Source organism: Miscanthus floridulus, chromosome 6 (assembly GCF_019320115.1).
Source record: "Miscanthus floridulus cultivar M001 chromosome 6, ASM1932011v1, whole genome shotgun sequence".
NCBI lineage: Eukaryota > Viridiplantae > Streptophyta > Magnoliopsida > Poales > Poaceae > Miscanthus > Miscanthus floridulus.
In genome coordinates, this window is record NC_089585.1 from 98824322 (window position 1) to 98851145 (window position 26824).

The following is a 26824-nucleotide window of genomic DNA, read 5'->3' on the forward strand; positions in this document are numbered from 1 at the left end:
TGTGGATTAAAATTTTGGGTACCTTGATACCCTAGATTTGGAATCATGTGGAGGGTATTGTAATCTGTGCCATAATGATATCCTTATGGAATCTCTATCTGCTGGGTCCTTTGCTGGTTTGCTGCTTAAAGTCTCTGGTTATAGATGTTAGGATCTATATCTTTATGAATCCTTTGAACAGATGGCACTATGTTTTGAGCCAACGATGGTATTTGGCCTAATGTGCCAAAATTAACCATCTGGTTCTGACCTTGCCCATGCAGCAAAACTTTTGGTAGTGGATATTTCTGAACAACTTTATTGTCACGTGTCTTGGTGTAGGACAACAAACACTTGTTCTGAAATTCTTCTATAGCTTTGCTGGTGACATCTTTATCTTCATCAGGTAGGTCTTCGTAAGGCATCATAAGGACTATCTTATTCATCTCTTTCTTCTTTTTTTAGGTGGGCATCTGAGTACCCATTGTTTTCAATATCTCAAACACTTGTCTATTTTTTCTCACCTCTTTTTTTCTCTCTTTTTTTATGAATAACTTTGGCATAGCCCCATGTCTCTTTTCTGCAACAAAACTTTTGAGAGATAGCAACAAGAACTTAGAGCATTTATTTGATAGATATCCTATCAAAAATATTTTTGGTGTTTTCTCCTAGTGTAGGAGTAAAAAACATTTTTGGGTGGATCTAAATGGAATGGCATGTTTTTGCACCTACCCCAGTGTAGGAGTGGTGCATCTGTGGGTGTTGTGTACGTGATCTTGATTTTAAGAGCATGACAAACCTCTCATAAGGGTCAACAAAGCTTGACTAAACTCAATGCAAAACAAGTAGCATATTGTGGAAGTTTTCCTAATCTAAATATCATGTATGGCTTTGGTAGAAATTCAAGCTTTGTCATACAAGAACTCATCATGAAGCATTTTCATATTTTTCAATAGATAAATCTCCAAAACTTTAGTGTCACTTGGAACAAGATAAACAGCAGCTCAGACCTTCTCATATCATATCCATCAATTACTTAGACTTAGATCAAGCAAATACTACCCACGAGTTTCAAGTTCAGAGTAAATTCTTATATCAAAACAATCATATCCAAAACTCGGGAGAATTCAAGGCTGAAAACTAGGTACTTGAAAGGAATCACAACAGAGCAACTATTCATCATTTCCATGTTAAGAGATTATTCTCACAATCCTTTTATTTGTTCAGCTCTTAACAAACTTAAAGAAAAATAAACACACCTTTTTATTTTGTTTTCAAAATTTAAGATCACACATTATTAATAAATAACTAGCTAGAGTAACTTTTATTTTGTTTTAGTTTGTTATGCATCTTTTTATTTCTTTAGCAAATATAAAGCAAACTTAAAAAATAGTAAATGGAAAGAAATACTTAGCTAGATATATGGGGATGCTCCTCCCCCAAGCTAGATGACGTGGTTGAATGTTGAAGTTGAATGATCCTTCTTAGAGCGGGTTTGCCTATGGATGTCCCTCTCATCCTAGGATGGAATGAGATGAAGACAACCAGATGAATTTGCTCTTGATCTTGGTGCATCATCTTGCAAAATACCAACAAAAATACCAAAACTCGTGGAACAGATTAGGATAAAAGGGTTAGCGATCAACCATCTAGAGATTAGTTGTTCTTGAAGTTTAGAAATATTTCTGTATTGGCAGAATTTTAACAGGATGTCTTTCTAATATCTTTTTGGATTTTCCATTTTTATATGCATGCAAGAAATATGTATGTATGGTATTTTTATTTTTATGCCACCACGGTGAATATTCCTACGGGCTTTTACACACCGTAAAATTACTCACGTGGGGCTTAAGATTTTATGATGATAAAATTTTTATTTTCTTTTCTAAATGTAATACCAATGCAGGAAAGTAAATATGCTAAAGTGAAAAGAATTCATGCAATGCTAGGAAGTAAATATGGATAACTACCGATGTTACCTCCCGGCGATGGTTCGGATTTTTAAGTCCTCCGGATAGGACTTTACTGGAGAAGAGTCCTTTATTCTTCGGGTACATCATCTGGTCTCAAAGTTGGAGACCTCGATGGTTGCACTTCTTGTGATGTTGACACAGATGACATCACCTTTTCCTTCCATACCTACCTAGTCTGTGGACTTGACTTTGGCAGAGTAGGTTCATCTTTCATAACTTCTTCAGGTTCTTCATCTTCCTCCCAACCATTCTTTGGGAGTTGATTCTTTTGGGTTCTGGATGATCGATGTCTCCTCCTAGAGCGGGACTTCTTCGGCTGCACATAAGTGGTATAACTATTGAAATAACAACGTACCTTCTCTCCAGGGAATTGGAAGTGGACTTGTCCAAATCTGACATAGATGATTGCATTGGTTGTGTTGAGGAACGGTCTTCCAAGGATGATGGGCGTATCATCTTCTTCTTCACCCATGTCTAGAACCATGAAGTTGGCAGGGGAAAATTGATCATGTATTCTTACCATGACATCTTTTGCTATTCCTTCTGGAAATTAGATTGATTGGTCCGACATCTACAATTACATAAATGTAGGGAACATAGGTTCATCACCAAATAAATATTTATATATTACCTTGGACATTATGTTGACACCTGATCCAATGTCGCAGAAGGTCTTATAGAAAATTTTTCGTCCAATGGTACACTCAATCATCCTTCTTAGCAAGGAGTGGTAAAGCGAGGAGGTGGTCATACTCTGATCTGAGTGTGTTGATCATATTGACTGATTCTTCTTATGGCTGCCTCACCTTGTTCTTCATCCTCCTGTTGTTGTTCTTCTTGGTCACTATTGTCGAATTGGGCAGGTACGACGTCTATGGATGTCCAGGAGATTGTAGGATATGGTTCTTGAAAGAAAACTTCTCCTTTTTATCCTTGATTGTGAAACAGATCTTGGCACTATCCACGTAGATAATGGCTTTTGTAGTGCTTAGGAAAGGTCGGCCCAAAATAATGGGTGCCCTTACATCTCCACCTGTTTCCAAAACCACAAAGTCTACGGGAATATATGATTATCTCACTCGAACAATGGTGTCTTCAAGAACTCCCTTGGGGTAGCAGAGTGACTGATCTACAAGCTACAAATGCATATTTGTGTACAACAAAGTATCTCTATTAATTTTATCATAGATTACCTTAGACATAATGTTGACACTTGCTCCGAAGTCATAGATAGCTTCTTGGAAAATGTGAGGTCCAATGGCGATGGGGATGATAGGTCTCCCTAGATCGCTCTTCTTTTTCCGCAAGGTATAATCTATCCACCTTCTCATCGATGGTTGTATACAGTAATATGTTGCATTGTGAATATCGATAAGATTTGTAGTTTCTAGATCTTCTAGTTGCCCCAGAATCTTACCTTTGTCAGACGGAGGAACAGAAGCCGCCAGCTGAGCTATTTGTGATTCTATCATTTTATTAAAGCTATGCTAGTTCTTAATGGTAGAATCAAAGCTATCCATTCTATTATTTATGTTCTCTAGAATTTTATCATTAGTAGCTACCTTTCTAGATAATCTCTCCATAAGTTTGGATTGGCCAGCATTTAATTCTCTCAAGGGTGGTTGATTGAAATTATTAAAATTATTACCTTGATAGTTACCTTGGTAATTACCTTGGTAGTTCAGCCTTTGTTGCTGATTCCATCCTTGATTCTGTTGGGGACGAGAGTAGTTGTTGTTGACAAAGTTCACATCCTCATGCTTCTCAGGGCAGTTGCTCCCTGAATGCCTAGTGTTTCCACACTCTTCACACGTCATGCGAGAATCATGAATGTGCATGACTTCTTGCTTCTCATTGGCTTGATCTTTAAGCTTCTTCATCAGTAGGTCCATCTTAGCAGACAGCATGTCAACCTCCTTGAGTTGATGCATACCTCCACCTCTCTTGCGGGTTTGAAGATGTTCTTCACCCCAACCTTGGTTGGAGGCCATCTTCTCCACAAGAGCTATTGCAGCTGGTATGGTGAGTGACAGGAATGCACCTCCAGCAGCAACATCCATAGTCTTATGGGTACTATTAGTTAACCTGTGGTAGAAACTCTAAATGAGTAGCCAATTCTCCATCCCATGATGAGGACATTCCGCAATGTAATCTTGAAAGCGTTCCTAAGCCTTAGGGATAGATTCATCATGTTGTTGCTGAAAGCTTGAGATTCTCCCACGTAGAGCATTAGTCTTGCCTGTGGAAAAGAACTTTGCTAGGAAGACAGTGGAATAGTTATCCCATGTAGTATTTCTATCTTTGTTGGCGTAGAACCATTGCTTTGCCTTCCCATAGAGTGAGAATGGGAAGAGGTGAAGTAGTATGGCATCTTGGGTTACTCCTTTGATGGTGAAAGTGCTACAGATCTCCAAGAAGTGTTGGAGATGTGCACTTATATCTTCATGTGCCTTTCCACAAAACTGGCTTGCTTGCACCATGTTGATGAGGGCTGGCTTGAGCTCGAATCCATTATCTCCAACATTTACTATTGGTCTAGTTCAGATGTTGGCTGTAGTTGGAGCGGAGAATTCACGAAGAATCTTGTTAGCCATGGCTTCAAATTTGAGTTTTAAGCTTCGCCTTATATGGTTGTCTTCCAACTCTAAAGCTGAAACTTTCTTGAGTTTAGCCTTAGTTCTCTTGAGTAATGCTTCTGGATCATCAATGTAGTTTGTTGGAAGGTCAAAATCGGTCATACATTACCCTGCATAAGATACACAAGTAGACAAAACAAGGGTAAGCCTATTTGAGCAGAGGTCAATGGTTATTTCGATCACATCAATTAGTATAAGTTTATCAATACTTCCTTTTCCTAGCTACATTCCCCGCCAAAAAATGCTTGTTGGTATTTATTAATGTGTCACTTGTTTTAAGTAGTCACCCTATGTTGTTTACATTCCTTAGCATCTTTAACTAGGTTGTCATCCCTAGTGTTGGTGCTAGAAATGCTTATTGGTGAAACCTAGTGCCACTTCTAGAATGACACTAAGAAGTACTTTAATATTTCATGTGACTAGAAAGAATATATATATAAATGAAAGGAATCTGCAAGCACACAGATAATATACCATTGTAGCACTTTACCCAAGAGTATTCCAGTTATCATTATTTTAATTTTACCACAGGGAAGGTCTGGCATGGACATGTATTGATAACTTATGCTATTGATGGAGAAGAAAACCATAACCAATATTCTACACACAACAGGGGTAAGTATAGGATAAATTATGTATATGATAAATATGATAAATCACTCAGAGTACTCCTTTCTATGGCATTAGCATGGTTAAGTAGAATATTAGAGAAATAATTCCAAAGTCATTCTTAATTACAAGTCAAAGCATACATTGATTAGTGCAATTACACCTAGTAGTCATGGCTAAGGTCATCTTTATATCTACACATAAGGGATATTACTAAGGAAGATTAAGAACAGAGCTTGTTCTTCCTTCATAACCGGGCCCTACTTGCACCTATATTCAAGGAGTGGACTACAAAGGACTAAATAGGAGTGTCACACCCGCGATCTACCACATGACCCAAAATATAGGGTGTATCCACAGGTAAACAATGTATAAGCACAATGCTTACACAATGTCGACCACTCACCTCGTGTACACCAGAGAGAGCGCTATACGAACTTATGCATAAACATAATGATAAACTAGCTTTACTAAGTATATAATCAAAGTAGACGATGAACATTATAACTAAGAACATGAATATTTGGAATACCAATGTTGTCATAACAATTGTAGCAAACATATAAAAGTAATGAGAGATACAAAAGAGAGGGGGTACAAAGTTTATACTAAACCATGCTCTTGACAAGATCAGGAATCCAAGTGAAGCCTGCTTGCCTTCCTCTAGACCAAGTATAACTAGCTATGCCCTAGAATATGGTGGAGCTCTGAGGATGATTAGGGTTTTTGTCTTCTTAAATGACTTATGCAATTCTACCTAGGGGGTGGCAGGGGCTAGTATATATAGGCCAGAGCATCAATCCTGAGCCCTCAGATTAAACTGACTTAAATAAATGGCGTAGATGCAATCTAGGAGGCGGTGGAGAACCCACATAGCAACAGGGTGACAGGTGGGTCTAAGGGGTCAGCCGGCCTATAGGTGGGGTCGGTCGGCCCCACCTGACATTGTCTCGCTCTAGGCTTCGGTGTGGAGTCCTCTTGAGTCTTCTAGAACCTTCTGGGGTCATTTTTGCTATGGATAAGCGTGATTAAATCTGACATGTAGGTCCACCTTGATGGTTTTCTGGATAAACCCTGTAGAAAATATAGATTCACCAAAACTCATGGAATTTGTTAGTTTAAACCCCTAGACCTTTGTTGGTGATTATATTTATGCCCTTATTCATGTTATCTTGATAGTTTATAATGTTTGTTAACTACCGTCAACAACGGTTCTTTGGGGGGTTAATTCATTCTTTTCATTTTTAACAACAGTCATGCCTCCCATTTTGGGCACAACCTGAACAGGGCTAACCCACTCACTAGGGAATGGGATAGATGATCCCGACATGCAGGAGTTCCAAAACCTCTTTCGTAACAACCTCTCATCACGTTATTAAGCCTATGTTGTGGCTCCCTAGAAGGTATAGAGTTAGGATCTGTAGGGATGTGATGGGTGCAAAGAGCAAGGCTAATTCCCTTAAGGTCTTGGAGCGAGTAGCCAACAGTAGAGCGATGCTTTTCTAAGACAGTTACCAAGCATCGGGATTCTTCCTGAGAAAGTTTATTGTGGCAGAACCGCCTAATCTCATGCATCCCAGGAGTACTTGTCTTTAATTAGACACTAAGTACTCCAGAGAGGACACTAAACTATGTAGTTCCATCGAGCACACCCCAAGGGAGAACCCAAAAATCCACATTTTTCCATTTGGATCATAAATGAAAGAATAAAGCTTACAACATTCTTAAGTCATTTCTTACATTACTTTAATACGGTAGTAGAATATTACCTCATTTGATTATAACAGCAAAATATAACAATGTTATCAGAGTTATAGAGGAAGCAAAGATTAATTTAATGACATGGTGGAGCATTAACATAGTGGACATTTTTATACAAGAGATGCTAACAGATTTTACATCTTTTCTTATAAAAACCTTTAGTGAGGGTTATAAATAAACACTATGGTCATAGCGTGAAAGAAATCCTCTCTGAGCCAACCAGGAGGTTTCCACACACAAGAGTCAGCTCTAAGTATCCTCTAGTCACCTACAATAGGGGGAATAAAACCCTGAGTACTCAATTGTATTCAGCAAGACTTGCCCGATAGGAGAAAAATAAAAGACTCCAAGGATATGCAAGGCTTATTTGGCTTGTGGGTTATTGCATCCATGGAAGCATTACTAAACATGCATTCTTATATTCAATTTTATTAGCAGTCATCATTAGTTCATTAACTAACCATTCTATGTAAGCACCTATGCTACTTTCAAGCAGGTGGTAAGCAATCAGAACCATTTTAGCACCTTTTAAGTTCTAGTTCTTACTATGGTGCTAGACCATAGCCAAGTCGTACCGTCTTATAGAGATGGCGATTCATGAACCATTGTATCCCAGCTGGGTACCCTAAAACACATGCCCCGTTTGTACCTAGGCACAAACAGGACCAACCCATTCCACTCCTATTGAGGGGTCCAGGTCCCCATCCAAACTTGGACTCCAAGCCCCCACACTTGAGACCCAGTCTCAGCATGGTGCTTAGACCTCCACCTTTCCCCTCCTCCAATCAGTCGGTCTAGAAAGAGCCAAAACCCACGACAAGAGTGTAACAAGCCTTTCCGCTCCCATAAGCAAGTATATGCTCAGGATAATAAGTCTGTGACCTAACTATCATCCACAGCAACAAACAGTCCTCAATCAATATAGGTGGAACAAGTGCAATCCGAGCCTCACTAGAATGCCTAGCCAAGTCCAAATCCAAAGTACCATTCCGCCTGGTCTCCAATTATACTTCATATATATTCCATGTGATAGTAATATAATAACAACAATAATATCTTTCCTATCTCTCACGAGTGATAGGTAATCACTCGACTTCTACCGGATCCTATAGCATAGCAATCCACATGATCCTGACATACTAGTAGGACTCTTAGGATAAGGATATATATGCAAGTGGTTTCATTCAACTCCTCAAAACTTAATGCACAAGCATAAAATAAAGTACAGAATAATAGGGGTTATGCACCTGGGCTTGCTTGGGCAAGATATAACCAAAGATTAGCATTCCATCATGGTGACCCAATCATCAAGGCACCATCCTTTCCACTACTCCAATCATCTCCATGATCCCTCGTTGTTCCTATTATGATGTACGTGGATGCAACATAGAGACATAAATAATCAACGGCAACCGAAACTCTTAGAAATACGATTATGCCTCGCAAGCTGACGATAGCTCTAATAACTAACATGCTAGGCTACATATCCATGTTGTCGAATAAGGCGTTGTTTCTCGAAAAATGTTCTAGTTTTCAAATTCCACGGTGTTTCAGCATTTTATTGATTAAATATATATTTTTGAACTAGGGCTCATTTAGTTACCTTAGCAAACTAATTATTATGGAGCTATAAAAATTACAGTGAGCACCTAATAATATTAGGAATTTACTATGAATGTTTTAGAGCCAACACTGTCACCAATTTATCACAAAAATTCCTACAAGTTTATATCTTAACAATATTAAGCATTTCAAATTAATTATATAACTCCTAAGAATATTATAAAACTATGTGAACAAAATATACTAGCAGATAGATCATGATTTTATGAACCTACCAAAATTAGTTTCATAATTTTTGGCTAACTACACAAATTTCTATTGAATTTACAAGTTTGCCTTAGAAACTAAATTAGAAAATCCATTAGAAAAAGGAAAAAGAGCCAGTGGCGACTTAATCGGCCCAGCAGCCCAGCGTGGGCGTGGCTGGGCATGCGTCGCGGTGGCCCAACATGGCCCAAGGCTAGGGGCGCCTGCGCACGATGGCGACTTTATAGAAAAGCCCCCGAGCTTTGAGGTAATCGTACGACTACCATGTGTACTATTCCTATCGGCAGTGGCTTTGCAACCAAGCCCTCGGTTGTTTTCGTCCTCACCACGGGTAGGTCCCTAGAATCCCCATGCTCGCCAACACGGCAGCCAATGGCATAGGGTAGCTATGCCAAGCAACCTAGGCTCGCTAAGACGGGATTAAGGGGTCGACCACCATTTACGGCTAAACATGCACTACTGGGTGGCGGTTAGGGGCTCGGTGTGGGGGGTACGACCCCAGATACCCATGGTAGACCACATGGGCTGCGCGCCTTGGGGTGGCCCATCCCACAAGATGAAGCCTTGGGGGGTACAACGCTCCTCGGCGTCTCCCGCAAGGCACCGGGAAGATATCCTGAAGATACTATGAGATCTGTTAGGATATGTCAGGTTCATAAACCTGGGGTCCCTCGGGGACTGACTTCTGCGCCAAGGCTCGGCCCAAGAGTCTAAAAATAATAGGGCAAAGGGGCGGTCTAGCAACTGACCGGAAGGCTAGGCCCAAGAAGAGCAACGCCCGCTCATCGGCTACTTCGGCCCACCTATCCGACCGGAGCGCTCGATTTGGGCTCCAGCCATCTCCGGATGGCCTTTTTGATCGGAAGGCCTACCCCAAGCCCTACTTCCTACTCCAACCCCACATCCCTCTGATCGGGGCTCATAGGAACCCTGCTCACCGCTCTTCTCCGACCGGCGCACTCAGAGCCAACTGGAGCCATCCGACCGGGGACGCCCGTTCGGTAGGAACCAGAAGACGTGCAGAGAAAGGCAAGGTAAGGCTCACAAGTCAAAACCACTGTACTAGGGACCATACCGTATAGGGAATAGTACTCTATAGCCACCCTGACACAAATAGTATTGTAGGCACCGACATCTCCCTCTATAGTATTGTAGGGGCCGCTAAAACTCCCATACGGTAACACCCCCCGCGTGTCTCCAGACATCGATAGCGGTATGGGCACCAGGATTTACCGTACCGGGTGAACATAGCGAGACTCCTCACATGCCTCTAGGCACCAAATAGTATTTGTAGGTACCGACGTCCACCGTCCCTGAAAAAGGTAGCGCGACCTCCCATGTGCATCTAACATTCTACAGCGATAGCAACAGTATTGTAGGCGCCTACCACTATCTTGTACCCGCCGGTGTGGGCAACAAGGCTCGGTAGGCATGGGAAACAAGGCTCGGTAGCATACGTACCCTCACCCTCTCACTTGTAAAGCCATCCCCTTCATCTATAAAAGGAGGTGCGTTTCCTCCAACAAAGGGGACCGATTCCAGTAGGCTAGAGATCCCTAGATCGATAGCTCACAACCACAGAACCACCAGGTTCGGACCTCAAGTACCCGCTTGAACATTTAGCTCATAGCGAAGTTCCTATCACTCTTGGCCCTTTCGGTCGAAGCCGACCGGATATCTTGTACACCCCATCTTTCTCCCTCTCGTTTGTAACCCCACTGCAGACTTCAAGCACCTGGGCTCAGGAATAAAGTCACTGACCGACCCCGACTAGACGTAGGGCATGTTGCCCGAACTAGTATAAATCCTGTGTCATTGAGTGCTAGGCCACCTCCGATCACAACGTACAGCAAAACTACAAATATTCACTAGTTCGTCACTTTCTACACCGACAGGATACGTATGATCCCATGATTCCTACAATCTGTTATTACTTTCCGGTTAACTCCTAGATCTAACCGACTTGTAACCCTGCCCCTCGGACTATATAAGGCGGGCAGGGACCCTCTCCAAACTGATGCAATATCATACGACAGCCAATACAATCCAACAAACCATAGGAGTAGGGTATTATGTCATACTGATGGCCTGAACCTATCTAACTTGTGTGTCTCTATTGCCTTATTGTTCTCAATTACACGCATCTCTATCGATCAATCTACCTTCGTGGGATACCCCTCAGAGGACTACCAATGATATTCTATCAACAGTTGGTGTGCTACGTAGGGGTGTGCGTTCTATTTCCATGTCAAACAAGATGGTACAATCCACAAGCTCTTCATCCTTCCCACAGCCTGGCCAGATCTTCACTATTGGATTGATCTTGTGGATCATCAACACTGATAGAGTTAGAGAGCTCATCGAGCCGGTGTAGATCAGTACTACACTGATCACCCCAACACCTATGATTGCAGATTCAATCTCAGAGCCACCTCTGAGGTTGTCTTTGCTGATGATTCGCCACCGCTCCCCTGCTACCAGAGGAGGCAAATCAACAATGACGATCTAATCACATCCATCGATCAGGTTGGCTAGAAGCTCACCGATTGCCTCTCCATCACAGAATCGGCTCTGACCAATCTGGTTCAGCACCGATCACCCTCCGATCTAGATCTATCAGAGGCTGCTCAGAAAACTCTAGGGGTTATGGCCCTACCCTTTGGGCTCACCAACATCATCGCCACCTATCAAGATGCCCTAAGCGGCAAGTTCGCTGACCAGGTTGGAGATGTCCAACCTCCCACTGAACAGAACACCGACCAGCCTCCGTCGGCTATCAACATGATACACGTTGGCTGATGCCCTGGAGCATCCCTCCAAACCTTCTTGAAGGAGAATCTAGACTCCGAGTCCTAGGGCTCTATGGAGACTGTCCCCGAAACCTCTGCCGAACAACCTCCATTCCCTCCCTTCCATGGAGGCACAATCTTTAACATTAGCGTCGATAGCCCCCCACGGGAAGGGGAAACCGAGGAGGACAGCGCCTCCCATGTCAACAGGAACATCAACCGTGAGTAGTGCCAAGCAAACGAGGCTACTCTTATGATGGCCGAGGCCCAGCTTGACTGGCAAGGAAGGCCACGCCAACTCCACCGCAACCTCGATGATGAGTTTGTCCATGTTGACGGCCACGACATCTACAAAACCCCAAGCACCAACTTGGCTATGGCCGCCAATGAGCTCACCTGGCTCCCACAGACACCGAAGGTCGCCAAGGTCGCTAACATGCTTAAAGAGGCGCACTGCTAGGTCAACGAGATCCGCCAGGATCAGAGGCCTTCATACTCCACAAGCTCAATTTGTTGATCAGCCATGCCAAGATCTGATTGCCGCCCAAGTCATTTCATCGACTAGCACCGCGATGACAGACAGCCCCTCTAGGGGGGAGCTAGGGGCAACCGCATCAAACACCTTCACCAACACAACTAGGAGGTCGACCAGGACATCCGAGCGCACCTCAATAATCTTCGAGACACGCAATGACATATCGGTGAGCGCCGCTTCAGTTGCCATGAAGAAGAAGTATGCCACCGTCAAGAGTACGAGCAAGAGTTTGGTAACCCAGACTCAGCTCTCAAGCCACTCAATGCCGGCAACACTATAGATCATGGCGCCGACAACCCTGAAGGGCCCCTAGCATTCACGAGGGCACTCTAAACACTCTAGTGGCCCTATGGTTTCAAAATCACTAGGGCTGAGCCCTATGAGGGAAGGATGAACCCCACACAGTGGCTACAAGCTTACGCACTACTGTGCGCGCTGCCGGAGAAGATACTAGTGTCATGGCGAACTATCTTCCCATCATGCTCATGCCAACCGTGATGAACTGGTTCACAAGCCTCACCCCAGACTCCATCAGATCCTAGGAAGAGCTAAAAAAGGTCTTCACCGACAACTACATGGCTACGTGTACTCGGCCGAGCACCAAGCATGATCTGAACCACATCTACCAGAAACCATCTGAGCTCCTCCATAGCTACATTAGATGCTTTTCTGAGATGAGTAACTCTATTCCTAACATCACAGAAGCAGAGGTCATCACCGCTTTCGTCCGAGGACTCCATCACCGCGACCTCTGCTCTAAGTTCAATCGCAAGCCGCCAATAGGGATTGGCGAGATGATTACAACCACCAGGCCAGTACACCGACACCAAGGAAGTTGAGGTGCGCTTCAATGAGGATGCGGGCACTCATCGCCCAACTCACCGCAACGACAATTGCCATGATGACCGGCACCACAGCGACTACTGCTACGACGACTGCAGTCACCATTGGGATAGCGGTCGTGATCGACCAGAAGGATCCAAGTCTGGTCAATATCGCCGCCACCGACCAGACCATATCGTCGCCGCTGTTGACGAACTCATGCCAAGCGCAACTATGATGAGAAATACAATAAGATCCTTTACGGCCCGTGCCCTCCCACAAGAACACGAAGAACAAGATGAAGGACTGTCTCAACTTGGCTAAGGAGTTCTAGGCCAAAAAGCCAGACAATAACAACAATGATGGAGCCAAAGGCTGCCAACCACCTAGGGGCAACAAAAATGCCTTCTAGGATCATGACAAGGTGGTCGCCACCATCTTTGGGGGCCTCGCCTCCACCGAGAGCAGAAGAGAATGGAAGCTTGCCACCCGCTGGGTGCTCGCCATCAATGTTGAAGACACCATCACCAACCCTAGCTATCGCCCTTGGTCCAAGGTCCCCATCACCTTTAGTAGGGTCAATCAGTGGGTGAATATTCCTTACACAAGGTGCTTCCCCCTCGTCCTCGATGCAACCGTCCAGAAAATGCTTTTCAGAAAAGTGCTCGTCGACGACGAGAGCGCTCTGAACCTCCTCTTCACCGGAGCCCTAAAGGAGCTAGGCCTTAGGTTAGGAGACCTCACACCCTCTGACTCCACCTTCTAGGGTGTGGTACCTGGCAGGGCATCCAAACTGCTTGAAGAGATCACCCTCCTAGTGTAGTTCGACATGGCCAGCACTACCGCATCGAACACATCAACTTCTACATCGCTGACTTCAACACCACCTACCACGCCATACTTGGTCAGCCAGCTCTAGCCAAGTTCATGGACGTACCACACTACACCTATTTGTTGCTGAAGATGCCTTCACCTATAGGAGTCTTAGCCCTATGGGCCAACCTCTCCATCGCCTACGCCTACGAGATAGAGAGTCTCACCCTAATCGAAGCTACCAACCTATCCATCTAGATGGCCAGTGTGGTTACTGATGCCAAGACGGTGCCCACCGACGACCTAGAGATCCCATCGCTGGAGCCTCCTCACACATTCGCCAAGTCCAAGGAAACCAAGGAGGTTGGCCTCGGCCTCGACGACCCCTCTAAGACCGTAAATATTGGGGCTCACCTCGACCCCAAATAGGAAAGCACGCTAGTCTCCTTCCTACATGCCAACGCCGATGTGTTTGCTTGGAAACCTACAGACATGCCGGGGGTACCATGGGAGAAGATCGAGCACTCCTTAAATGTCTCGTCAACCACCAAACCGATCAAGCAAAAACTCTAATGATTCACGCCAGACAAGAAGGAGGCTATTAGGGTAGAAATAAAATGGCTCCTAGCTGCCGGATTCATAAAAGAAGTGTATCATCCTAAGTGGTTAGCAAACCCTATTCTCGTTCAAAAAAAGAATAAAGAATGGAGAATGTGTGTTGATTACACTGATCTTAACAAACACTACCCTAAAGACCCCTTCGGTCTGCCTCGGATAGACGAGGTTGTAGACTCCACTGCTGGCTGTGAACTATTCTCCTTCCTCGATTGTTACTCCAGCTATCACTAGATTTCCCCAAGGAAGAAAACTAGAATAAGACACCATCCATCATGCCTTCGACACATACTACTACACCACCATGTCCTTTGGACTCAAGAACACCGGGGCGACATACCAAAGGGCCATCTAGATATGGCTTGATCAGCAGATCGGCCACAACATCAAAGCATACATTGATGATGTGGTCATCAAGTCCAAGACTATCGATAATCTTATTGTTGACCTTGAGGAAACATTCGCCAACCTTAAAAGGTACAGATAGAAGTTGAACCCTTCAAAGTACATCTTTGGAGTTCCATCTAGCATACTCCTGGGCAACATTGTCAGCGCCCGCTACATCGAACCCAACCCTGACAAGGTCTCTTCCATCACCAACATGAAACATTAGACCTGCATAAAGGACATACAGAAGCTTACAGGCTGCATGGCTGCTCTAAGCCACTTTATATCATGCCTCGGCGAAAAGGGACTACCATTCTTTAAACTCCTCAAGGCCTCCGAGTGCTTCTCCAGGTCGAAGGAGACAGATACAGCTTTTGAGCAGCTCAAGTTGTTTCTAATAAAGCCTCCCATCATGACGGCGCCTCAACTAGATGAAACTCTACTAATCTACATCGCCGCCACTTCTCACGTCGTTAGCACAGCTATCGTCGTCGAGTGCGAGGAGGCCGGGCACTCCTACAAGATGCAACATCTGGTCTACTTCATCAGTGAGGTTCTTAATGAGCCCAAAACTCGTTATCCTCAAGTTTAGAAACTGCTATACGCTATCCTGATCATGTCACGCAAGCTCCACCATTACTTTGAGTACTACAAGATTGTCGTGGTCACCGAGTTCCCTCTGGGGAAATTCTCCACAATAAAGAGGCCAATGGCCGCATCATCAAGTGGACTATTGAGCTCGGCACTTACTCCATTGAATTCAGAAGCAGGCCTACCATCAAGTCATAGGCGCTCGCTAACTTCGTTGCTGAGTGGACCGAGATCCAAGAGCCCATCCCCACTACTTGCCCCGAGCAATGGGTGATGTTCTTTGATGACATCCTTAACATCAACGGTGCTGGTGTTGGCATTCTGTTTAGTACGCTGACCAAGGATAAGCTCCGATACGTTCTCCGAATACATTTTCTAGCCTCCAATAACGCCGCCGAATATGAAGCATGTCTCCACAGACTCTATATAGCCATCGAGCTCGACGACAAATGCCTCATGGTATATAGAGACTCTGTGCTGGTCATCAACTAGGTTAACAAAGACTGGTCCTGCTCCAGTGAGAAGATGGACGCATACTGCACTGAAATCAGGAAGCTTTAAGGAAAGTTCTACGGTATCGAGTACCACCACGTGGTATGAGATCAAAATCAACTCGCCGACCACCTATCTAAGAAAGTCTCTTCTTGCGCCATGATTCTACCAGGGGTCTTTGTCCAAGACCTCTTTACATTGTCTATTAAGAAAGAGAAGGAAGTACAAGAAATTCCCCCCGCCGAGCAGCTGGTACTTATAGTACCCTCGCCGGTCACCAATTGGAGGAAATAGTTCATTAGGTACCTCACCAGCGCCGAAGTACCCACCGACAAGACTAAAACCAAACACCTAATCCCTCAAAGCAAACATTACATGCTGGTGGATGGGAACTTGATGCGGAAAAGTGCCAAGGGATACTATAGAAATGCATCACCCAAGAAGAGGGAGTGAAACTACTTCTCAAAATTCACTCTGGTTCCTACGGCAACCACGCGGCCCCAAGAAACCTGGTTGACAAAGCTTTTTGAGCTAGTTTTTACTAGCTGACGGCCATCTCCAATGCAGAAGACATCGTCTGACATTGTGAAGGATGACAATTTTTTGCCAAGCAAATCCACATGCCAACACAAGAACTGCAGACCATCCCAGCTTCTTGGCCTTTTACATGCTAGGGACTGGATATGATTGGGCCCTTCAAGCCAGCGCCAGGTAGTTTCCAGTATGTGTACATCACCATTGACAAGTTCTCCAAGTGGATCGAATACAAACCACTTGTTTCGGCCACTGCAAAGAAAACAGTCGAGCTCTTCGAAGATATCATCCACAGATTCGGTCTCTCGAATAGCATTATCACCGACCTTGGAACTACTTTTACTGGTCATCATTTTTGGGACTTCTGTGAAGACTGACACATCTCCATGAAATATGTCTTCATTGCCCATCCCAGAGCCAACGGCTAGGTCGAATGGGCGAACGGCATGATCCTTGATGCCCTAAAAAAGAGGCTATATCAAAAAGAAGAAAGGCATCCGAGCGGATGGCTCAAAGAGCTACCAGCTGTTGTCTAGGGACTACGCACTCAAGCTAGTCACAGCACCGGTGTGTCTCCATATATTCTTGGTCTATGGCTCAGTAGCCATACTACTAGTGGACATTGCCTTCCGAGCACCTAGGGTGGAAAATTATGATGAAGAGCAAGCCATACCTGTTCGGAAAGAGGACATCGACAGGGCCGAGGAAGAATGCCTGATCACTTATATCCGCATAGCCAAATACCTAGAAGGCTTGCGAAGATACTAGAACCATAACATCAAAGGTCGTTCATTTGCTGTCGGCGACCTCATTCTCTATAGAAGGCAGAAAACCAAAGGGATGCACAAGCTCTCCTCCCCCTGGGAAGGGCCCTACGTGGTCAAAGAAGTTACCCGATCAGGGTCTTATCGGCTATGTGACTTGGACGAAATCGATATCCCCAATTCATGGCACATCGAGCACCTTATACGTTACTATCCTTGAAATGCTCCAGATATGTATTCTCCACTCCATGATGAATAAAGTTTTGGTCACCATAATTTGTCTCCATTATTTCTCCATTACAGTTTAATCTCCACTTGTGGTCGCCAGCTCTAAGCTACTCCTTAACGAACTCCAACACACGATCATCGTAAATGCTCTGCCAAATTTCTCCACATCTCCAATATGTGATCGCCACAAACGCTCTGCCGCATTTCTCCATATCTCCAAAATGTTTCGCCAATCACCGAGCAGCACACGTTTTGTTACGTGCTCTATGGAGAAGACCTAGTCTCCAATCTCTTCCTACATGTGCTATGGGCTCCACGTTATGGGTGGTCGACTGTGGTTCCTTGGTCATACCTATTCCTCCTACACGTGCATGGGCTCCGCGGTCGACGTTATGGACTATGGGCTAGCCAAGGCCAAGAGCCTAGTAAAGAACTAACTGCTTGGATGCCATTAATACTACGTATATCTCTAAGTTATTTTGTCAACCGCCGAGCAGCACGCGTTCTGTTCTACTCTCCCTAGAGAAGATCTAGTCTCTGATCTCTCCCTACATGCGCTACGGGCTCCGTGCTCTGTGTTATGGGTGGTCGGCTACGGTTCCTTGGTCACGCCTGTTCCTCCTACACATGCACGGGATCCGTGCTTGGTGTTATGGACTATGGGTTAGCCAAGGCCAAAGGGTTCAATAACGAACTAACTGCTCGGATGATACTTATACTACGTATAATTGCATTAGGGTTAACACTACAATGATTTTTTCACTGCAATACTAGGAAACTACATAAACATGAACATGTCACTTTACAACATTTATACATATATATAAATGATTGTTTGTGCCCTTGCACGTTTTAACTACCTTATTCAGTTATTACAGCATCTCTTTGAGCAGATCATTAGGCTTCGCCATCGCCGTCCATCTCACCAAATAGGTCGACGTCCCTAGCCAGCTTCTTTGCCGCGTCTTCCACCACATCTTCCAGCTACTAGTGCTCCATCATGCCCATCCCTCTGGTGAATCCGGCTCCTATCGCTTCAAGGTCAATGGCTGGGTAGTGGGACCGGACCACTGCAAGGGCATGAGTAACGGCGGTAATGGTGGCATCGTGGTTGAAGCTCTTGAAGTTCTCCCATGTCGCCTTGCACTTATCGATGAAGGTTTCTAGATGTGAAGGCCTACTATCGGGTTGAAGAGCCACCTCCAGGTCGACGCAGTTGAGCACCAGCTTGAGTCTAGCAACTATGGCATCGAGCTTGCTCTGCTGGGTTCTAGCCTCCTGCTCTAGCACATCAAACTACATGTTGACCCTCTGATGATAGTCTGCGAGCATTACAAGGGTCCATCAAGCAAAGAAATTACTCTGCCAGTAACTCCGACCATGAAGTACTCACCTTTCAGCTCCTCGGCCATCTTCTTCGCTCGCCCAGTCGCCTTCTTCTCCTTGTCCTAGAGCTGCTCGATGGTTTTGCCTAGCTGGCTGAGCTCCACATCTTGCTCTACAAGCATAACAGTGGTTAGCAACCATATGACTGTTCAACAATGCAAAACAGAATTGCCAATATGCCATACCTTTTCTCTGCTCAGAGATGTTTTTGAGTTGCTCAGACTTCTGCTCCAACTGCTTGGAAGCACTCATCAGCTACTCGGAGATGGTGGCCAGCTGCTCAGACTTGCCCCGTAGCTACTTGAATGTGGTCGCTAGCTGCTTAGATAGGACGCCCTTCTGGTATTTTAGATCGCACGCGTTGGATTCAGCAAGATCCCATTCATGTTGGGCCTTTTGGATGTTTTTCTCCATTAACTTCATCGCCTCCTTTAGCTTGGTGTTTTCTTTGGTGAGGAGCTATCCTCTACAAACGCACCAAGACTATGAAGCAAAGCTGATCAACATCATCAAAGATGAGCATCACAGATGTAGTACTAACCTTGATCTCTTTCATCACTCTAGAAAGGGCGGACTCCAACCTCCTGAGCTCCCTAGTGGTGTCCTCCTCTTCAACAACCACCACTTCGTTGCCCCGCTTGTGGAGGATTTGGATAGCTTGAGGTCATGATTCCTCATGCTCAATCTCTTCCACTTCATCCTCTTCCATAGCTAGAGGAACCACCTTGGGGCTTGGTGGCCGAACAACGTGTCCGACCACGCCCTTCGACACTTCAGGGAGCGCCGTCTGCTCCCGTGGCACCGCAAGCTTCTCTGTTCTAGACTCTGGCGTGGCGTGGGATACTCTAGCCTCTGCTCTTGAGGACCTAGTGGCTTTGGCCATTGCCCTAGGCACTGCGACCGATCCGTCCACCGACGTCGCTAACTGTTCTTCGCCGCCAAGTTCATCAGCAGTGGCGGTCGATCCCTCTATAGGCCATCGAGCACCTGGGGACTCCAAGACAGGGTCTGCTGGCAATGCCTCCATGCTAGGACCAGCCCTTGGCTGCTCATTGATCTAGACGGACAGATCAAATCCTCTATACGCTTCGCTCTACATCAGATTTGCTCGTCAGTCGCCAACGCGATAAGGAATCCAACAACAAAATAACTCCAAGACAAGGATACTTACATGTTGGCCTGTCAGTACACTTTTCTAAACTGGCGCTACCTTCTAGAGCCCCTAGGCGTGGCCCTAGGGTCGACTTGCGTGCCCTAGGGTGGAGGTCTCATAGTCTCCACCATCGGCCTCTCCTCCGCCTGTCACTTCAGGACTCCCCTTGCCTGCTGCTTGGGGACTCCCTTCGCCCACTACTCGGGGACTCCCTCCCCTTCCTTCGATTGCTCCTCCATGCACGTGTTGCGTGGAGGTGCCTTCGTGCTTAGAGAAGGAGCTACCGGAGCCTCATCATCATCCGACCACTCGGACATTGCCGCACTTCATGTTCAGGTGGTCTAGTCACCGCCAAGCAAGATACCACCTGGTTTATAGGGAACAGCACCCGCCATCTTCCTCTTCTTCTAGGCTGGCTCATCTGCCACTGCCCTCTTCCCCTAGACTTTCTCTAACACTAGAGGGGTACTCTCCGTCTGACTAGTGTCTATGCCTTTGGACTCCGATGAGGCGCAGGCCGCATCTTCTTTAGGCCGAGCTGGTGGCCGGGCATCTACTGCCTACGGCCAATTGCCCCTCGGCATGCCTGAGAAGTACACTGCTCTCTCCTATGAATGGATCTTTGCGTAGGTGAATCACTTTACTACTCGGCAACAGTAATGGATAAAAAGCATCACAAACAAAACAATTGGGATGGTTACCTAAGGAGGCAAATTTGTACAGTTGAAGGCCCTCGTCTACCTTGACATGCTGAACGAGGCATTTGGAGCGAATAGCTCTGTGGCCCGCTCTAGCACGTCATCCTTCGAGAGCCTCCCCGTGCTCTCTTGGGTGCCATCATTGTCACCCTTAAAGTCAAAGCCTGGGTGGGCCCTCTCCTTGCAGGGCTAGACACGGCGCACTATGAAGCTCACCACCACCAGTCCACCGTTAATCTCCACACCTTTTATTAGGTTGAGGAGCTCCCTCACCTGCTCCATGTCATCACTGCTCAGCTTCTTTGACCAGCTCTTTTGACTCTTCGAGATGTGGCCAATGTCGCAATGGACTGTAGGATGGCTCTGCTTCATGTAGAACCACCTAGTGTTCTACCCCTTCAGCGCAGTATTCAGCGGTACAGTGATGTACTCGCTCACCATCCCATCTTGGAGTTGCAGATATATGCCACCGACCACCTTAGAACCGCCACCGCCCTTCTTCTTCAACCAGAACAAGTGTCTGAAGAGGTTGAAGTGTAGAAGAACCCCTAGATACGCTTCGTAGAAGTGGATAAAGATCGAGATGTGCAAGATGGTGTTTGGGTGGAAATTGCTTAGACTAATTACCTAGAACTCCAATAGATCCCTCGGGAAAGGATGAATAGGAAATCCCAACCCTCGCCAGAAATAATCCTCAAACACCACTACTTCATCAGTATGAGGCATTGGGAAGGGTTCACCGCTGGCTAGCCACCATCCGACAGTGACTCGATCAGAAAGAACGCATGCCTCCACCATCCTGAGGATCTCCACCTCCCCCATCCTTGATGGCACCTATTCCTCGTCACGGCTGGCTATAGCGGCTGCCTTCTTCGGTTTCACAGCTCCCTTCTTTGGTGCCATTTCTCAGATCTGATTTGGGATTGGCGGTGGAAGCGCGTATGGATTTGGAAGTGTGAGGGTAGAGGAGGAAGACGAAGTGGCAAAGGTGGGAGCGTGGGGTGTGGTGGCGCATTTATATAGCACTCCCCCACCCTTTCACATTCGAGGGTTTTTGGGAAACCGCTCCACAAATTGCGCACCTCCAAATTCTCTAAAGCCGCATGGTGGGCCGTTACATGGGCTTCCACACAACCGCTGTGGCAGAACCTCCTAAGGAATCAGGCCCACATGCACCTATTGTTGTCTTAACAAACCTCGGATAGCGTACACGAGTTCCCAACAACTCAACAGGTCTGTCGGGTGTCCTCGGGAAACCCGAATCATCCACATTTCTTTTTTTTAAACAGGATCCCAATCACAGTCATTGTAGATTACAACAGTTTATTCAAATATATACCAGAGTAAAAGATAGCAGAAGTCTTAAGATAACATAGTTACAAACCAGTTGTTTTCAAACTTACGATACCAAAAGTGTCATACAACCATAGTAGCGGGATAATATTACATTAACTTTATTTATCATACAAACTAGTGCCTTGTCCAAAGGCCATTCATCACTCCTCATCATCATTGACTTCAAACACAGACATGCAGCAGGGACCAAAACAAGCCTGCGCATGCGACTCACCTGCAACAAGGGTTAACAAACCCTGAGTACAAAAGTACTCAACAAGACTAATCCGACGTAACGGGGTGTAAGACTTTAGAGATGCAGGGGTTTGGGGCAAGGTAAGGATGTAGCAAGATTCAAAAGTTCTTTGCCAAAAGCTTACTATTCTTCATTCTATTTTCAAGTTTACCACTAAGATCTTTTAGTTCATTATCTCGACTAAATATACATTTCCCATATTCCATTCCTTCTCATTCCATTCTTTTTCTCATATTTTAGTAATTCACCAGTCCTGCATTGCTTCTGTAATGAATCGAGTCTCCATATCCACGGAGCATCGGCAATTCGAATTGATTCAAGTCCCAGCTGGGGATTCCTTATCACACGACATATGTAGAACTTAATCTTGCATATATCAACCTCGCTACCGGATCCTCCTATACTAAGCTGTCTCCACGCCACCCGAGAGCACAGCACACCTCAAATCCGGCCACATTCCAGCCACGAGGGTACACGCTACTCCCGCCATCTCTCCACTCCCAGTGCGTGGGCATTTGTCTTAGTATCGGATTAGCCGAAGTAGGCTTACCGGGGTATGTGACCAGTACTACAAAGTGTCTCGTTCAGAAGATCCACAATGAGTGGCCTTTAAGTGACATAGTCGGCAACATTACCCAACATTCAAGATAAGTCACCCGACTAGTCTCTAATTTATTCTACTTTCTTCCTTTCTTTCTTTGGCCAGTATGCCATCTTTGATTGTATCAAAACTTTTGCCTTGAAAGCCTATCATAAAGCATACTAAGCATTCTACGCCTTTGTAAATGAAAACATCTTCAAGGATGGTAAACAATTAACAAGGTAGGCAGTGCATCAAGTAGGTAACATTTGACATATCAACTTAATGCAATAAGTAACATAGGTGATAAACTTTTCAAAGTAACAAGGTAATGGTTTAATGCATAAACCGGAGCTTGCCTTCGTTGACGATTTCCGGTTCCGGATTAGTACCACAATTATCAAATCCTGTGACAACCGGGGATTCTTCCAGAACTTGCTCAACTAGAATCGTTTCATTCTCGGGTTCTACACGAAATGATAACATATGCTTCAACATGATGATAATGTAAACATGATGCTTTCACGGTACATGAAATGTAAAAACACCCGCAATTGATTTTATTTCACGGTACAGTTGCAAGCCAACAAAACCAACTTGCAACCCTACCATCAAGAACCACACATGTGAATTGACTAAATGGATCTTGGAACCCTACTAGTCACAAAACATGACCAAAACAAGATCCAACACTAATCAAACACTTAGGGTTTGCTTTTATCTATTTTTGAATTAATTTGGAATTAAGCCCAAAAATGAACTTGTTCCAAATGACCTGAAAATTTTATGCAAGATTCCTCATGACAAATTAGTGTACCAAAACAAATTTCATGATTTTTGGAATTATACAATGACCTACAAAAATCATGGAAATTGCATTTTTCAATTAATGGACTAAATATTTGAACATTAAAACTTTATTTAAATTTCAAGTTTCAAATTTTTAAATCATACTAGAACATGTATAGAAGCTACACACAAAATTTCAGAATTTTTGGAGCTATCATGAATTTCCTACAAATTCCCAAAGTTTCAGCACTATTCACAAATTCAGAAAATCAAAATCATCACTGTTCTTCTTCCTCACTCGCACTGACAGGCTGACCCCACTGTCAGTGACTCAAGCAACCACGGCGGCGCTACCCTCACTGACCGGCCGCAAAATGCGCTGACAGTGACGCTTCGATGAAACAGACCTCACCAAAACGATCTTCTACTTCCCACGAACCGAACTCAGCTATCAGAAAGGAACAAGGTGCACAGGAGACACCTCCACGCCGGGCATGGCGGGCTGAGCACGTCGGTGAATGGCGTAACCACGGTGACGGTACAGTAGGGACTAAAGCGAAACAGTCTTCACATTCAGGAGCTCACCGTGATCACGTAGGTAGACTCGGTGAAGGCAGAGGCGCACTGGATCAACGGGACCACGTGAAACCGAGAATGGCGGAGCTCCGGCCAGACTCGGGGAAGACGACGTCGCGCGGTGGCGCTGGACTTCTAGGAGTGACACGACCAGGCTTGGGAGGAGCAAGAAGATGAGGCGGAGCTTCTGGCCAAAGCAATTGGTCCTAGGCACTACGTCGAGAACGAATGGCGCGAGCGCGGGCAAGACACCGACGGCGAGCAGTCGACGGGAAAACTCCGATTGACGATGACGTACTCCTATTTATAGCAAGATGGAGGGCGTACGATGATGACAGCACACGGGCGAACTCGCCACAGAGGTTTGGGCGTGTCACTGCGCGTGAAAGCAGTGAAATCCGATCGGCGGTGACCTCCGCGTGGCGCCGGCGGTAAGCAGAGAGGTGGAGATGATTTTTGAAATAATTACAGAACTGCCACTGCTTCCATTTTTCAAATTACTCCCAAATTTTCTAAAGAAGTTGAAAATCTCCAAAAATGAAAGTTGTTCGATTTTTCAAACTCTACAACTTTGCTTCTAGAAATATTTTCAAATTCTGCCTCCATTTTGAAATTTGAATTTGGGGTGCATTTGAGCATTTGAATCATTTCAAAATTACTCCAAATTTTATATGTAAACTTGAAAAACTTTGAATACCAAAGTTGATCCTTATAAAATAATCTCCAACTTTGCTTTTTGCCTCAACCCCAAATTCCTCATGGATTTTGAATTAGTTAAAAGGGGCAAAAAGGACTTTTATAATTTGAAAATGAATTCAAATTTGATTTGTCTTCCTTTTACTTAGATTTTGATTTTTGACCAGTAACATGGCCCATTAGGGTTATTTGAGTCAAATGACACATGGCCTCACATGAACACATGAAATTTGACCCTTGTGGTCATGATCTATATTTAGGGTTTTTGAAACACATTACATGAAATAACAACATTATGAAATAAACCTCATTTAGTGAATGCATTCAAAACTTTATACTATATGAATGCTTTGCTGTGCATATGATGACATGTCAAATTTTTGTATTAGGTCAAAACACCAGAGGTGTTACAACCGCAACCCGTATCGCCCATTTATCGCCGCAATTTGTTACTGCTCGCCAAATATTTACTGATTTCTCCGCCATCTGTTACGGCTCAGTACTTACTACTGAATAGCTATTACTCTGGTTTTTTCTCTAGGATTTGCTTTCTCCAAAATTTCCTCCTGTGGCTCGGGGACTGTGTTAGCACTACAACTTGGTTCCTCACCGCACTAGGGACTTTTTTCTATTGACTGTTGTTTCTGGCCCTGGCACCACGTGACCACATCACCTACTGTTAGGCTCGAGGACTAAGTGGGCACACTTCACCTTGCGGTGAATGTGCTTTTCTCATCTCGAGGCTACGCCCGAGGACTAGCTGCCTACTCGGCTAGTCTTTCACTTTTCTTCTACTTTGGACCCTAGCACCACATGACTACGTCACCTACTGTCAGGCTTGGGGACAAAGTGGGCACACTTCACCTTGCAGTGAGTGTGTTTGCTTTAATCTAGAAGACTCCATGCCTCTTGAAGCTAAAAAAGACTATCTCCCTTTCTCATGGTCGGACTCTAAGCGGGCACACTTGGTCCACTGTGAAGAAATTTTTGATTCTGAACTTTAGCTCCTTAAATCCTTATGGCAAGCTATATTTGGGTCACACTGCTCGGTGATGGTTCACACTGCTTGGCGATGGTTCATGTTGCTTGGCGATAGCTCACAACTGCTCGGCAACTCATCACGGTGGTCGGACCATGACTTTTACGGTTTGGCTTTGTTCGCACCTGCTCGAACAAGCTTAAGACGGCGTTGCGTAACGGATACAAGGCACTCGGGGACTAGTTGTTGGGGGTAGACCCCAGATACCCATGGTAGACCACATGGGCTACACCCCCAGGGGTGGTCTAGCCCACAAGATGAAGCCTTGCACGGTACGATGCTGCTCAGCATCTCCCGCAAGGCACCGGGAAGATATCTTGAAGATACTATGAGATATGTTAGGATACTTATGATCTCATGATTCCTGTAATCTATTATTACTTTTCGGTTATCTCCTAGATCTAACCGACTTGCAACTCTGCCCCCCCCCCGAACTATATAAGGCGGGCAGGACCCCCTCCAAACTCACGTAATATCATATGATAGTCAATACAATCTAACAGACCATAGGAGTAGGGTATTATGTCATACTGACGACCTAAACCTATCTAACTCGTGTCTCTGTTGCCTTCTTGTTCTCGATTACACGCATCTCTGTCGATCAATCTACCTTCATGGGATACCCCTCAAAGGACTACCGACGATATTCTATCGACACTCGGGGATGTACTAACGTGAGCCGCAGCAGCGAGCGGTTATCCACGGTGGCGGCACGGCTGTTCTGATGACCTAGAGCGCTAACAGAGGGGTAGAGACAGCGGGAAAGCATCAGGATCTCACCGAGGACCTACTGCGGTGACGGTTGAAACCGGGGATTACAGAGGTGATCTAGCCATGTGCGCCTGAAGCATGTGGCGGTGCTCCGAGCATGGCACCAACGTGTCACCACACCATCATCGAGCATCCTGGCCAAAGTAGCGTGAGCACCGGATGGAGTCAAGGCGAGCTCAGGGTTACA

General features: G+C 45.2%; 1 non-coding gene across 1 annotated transcript; it reads left to right on the top strand.

Annotated features, from left to right (window-relative positions):
- Window positions 1-4073: 4073 nt before the first annotated feature.
- On the top strand, window positions 4074-4182 carry LOC136462028 (small nucleolar RNA R71). Its single transcript, XR_010760556.1, has one exon. It is a non-coding gene; the product is annotated as a small nucleolar RNA R71 (small nucleolar RNA).
- The last annotated feature ends 22642 nt before the right edge of the window (window positions 4183-26824 follow it).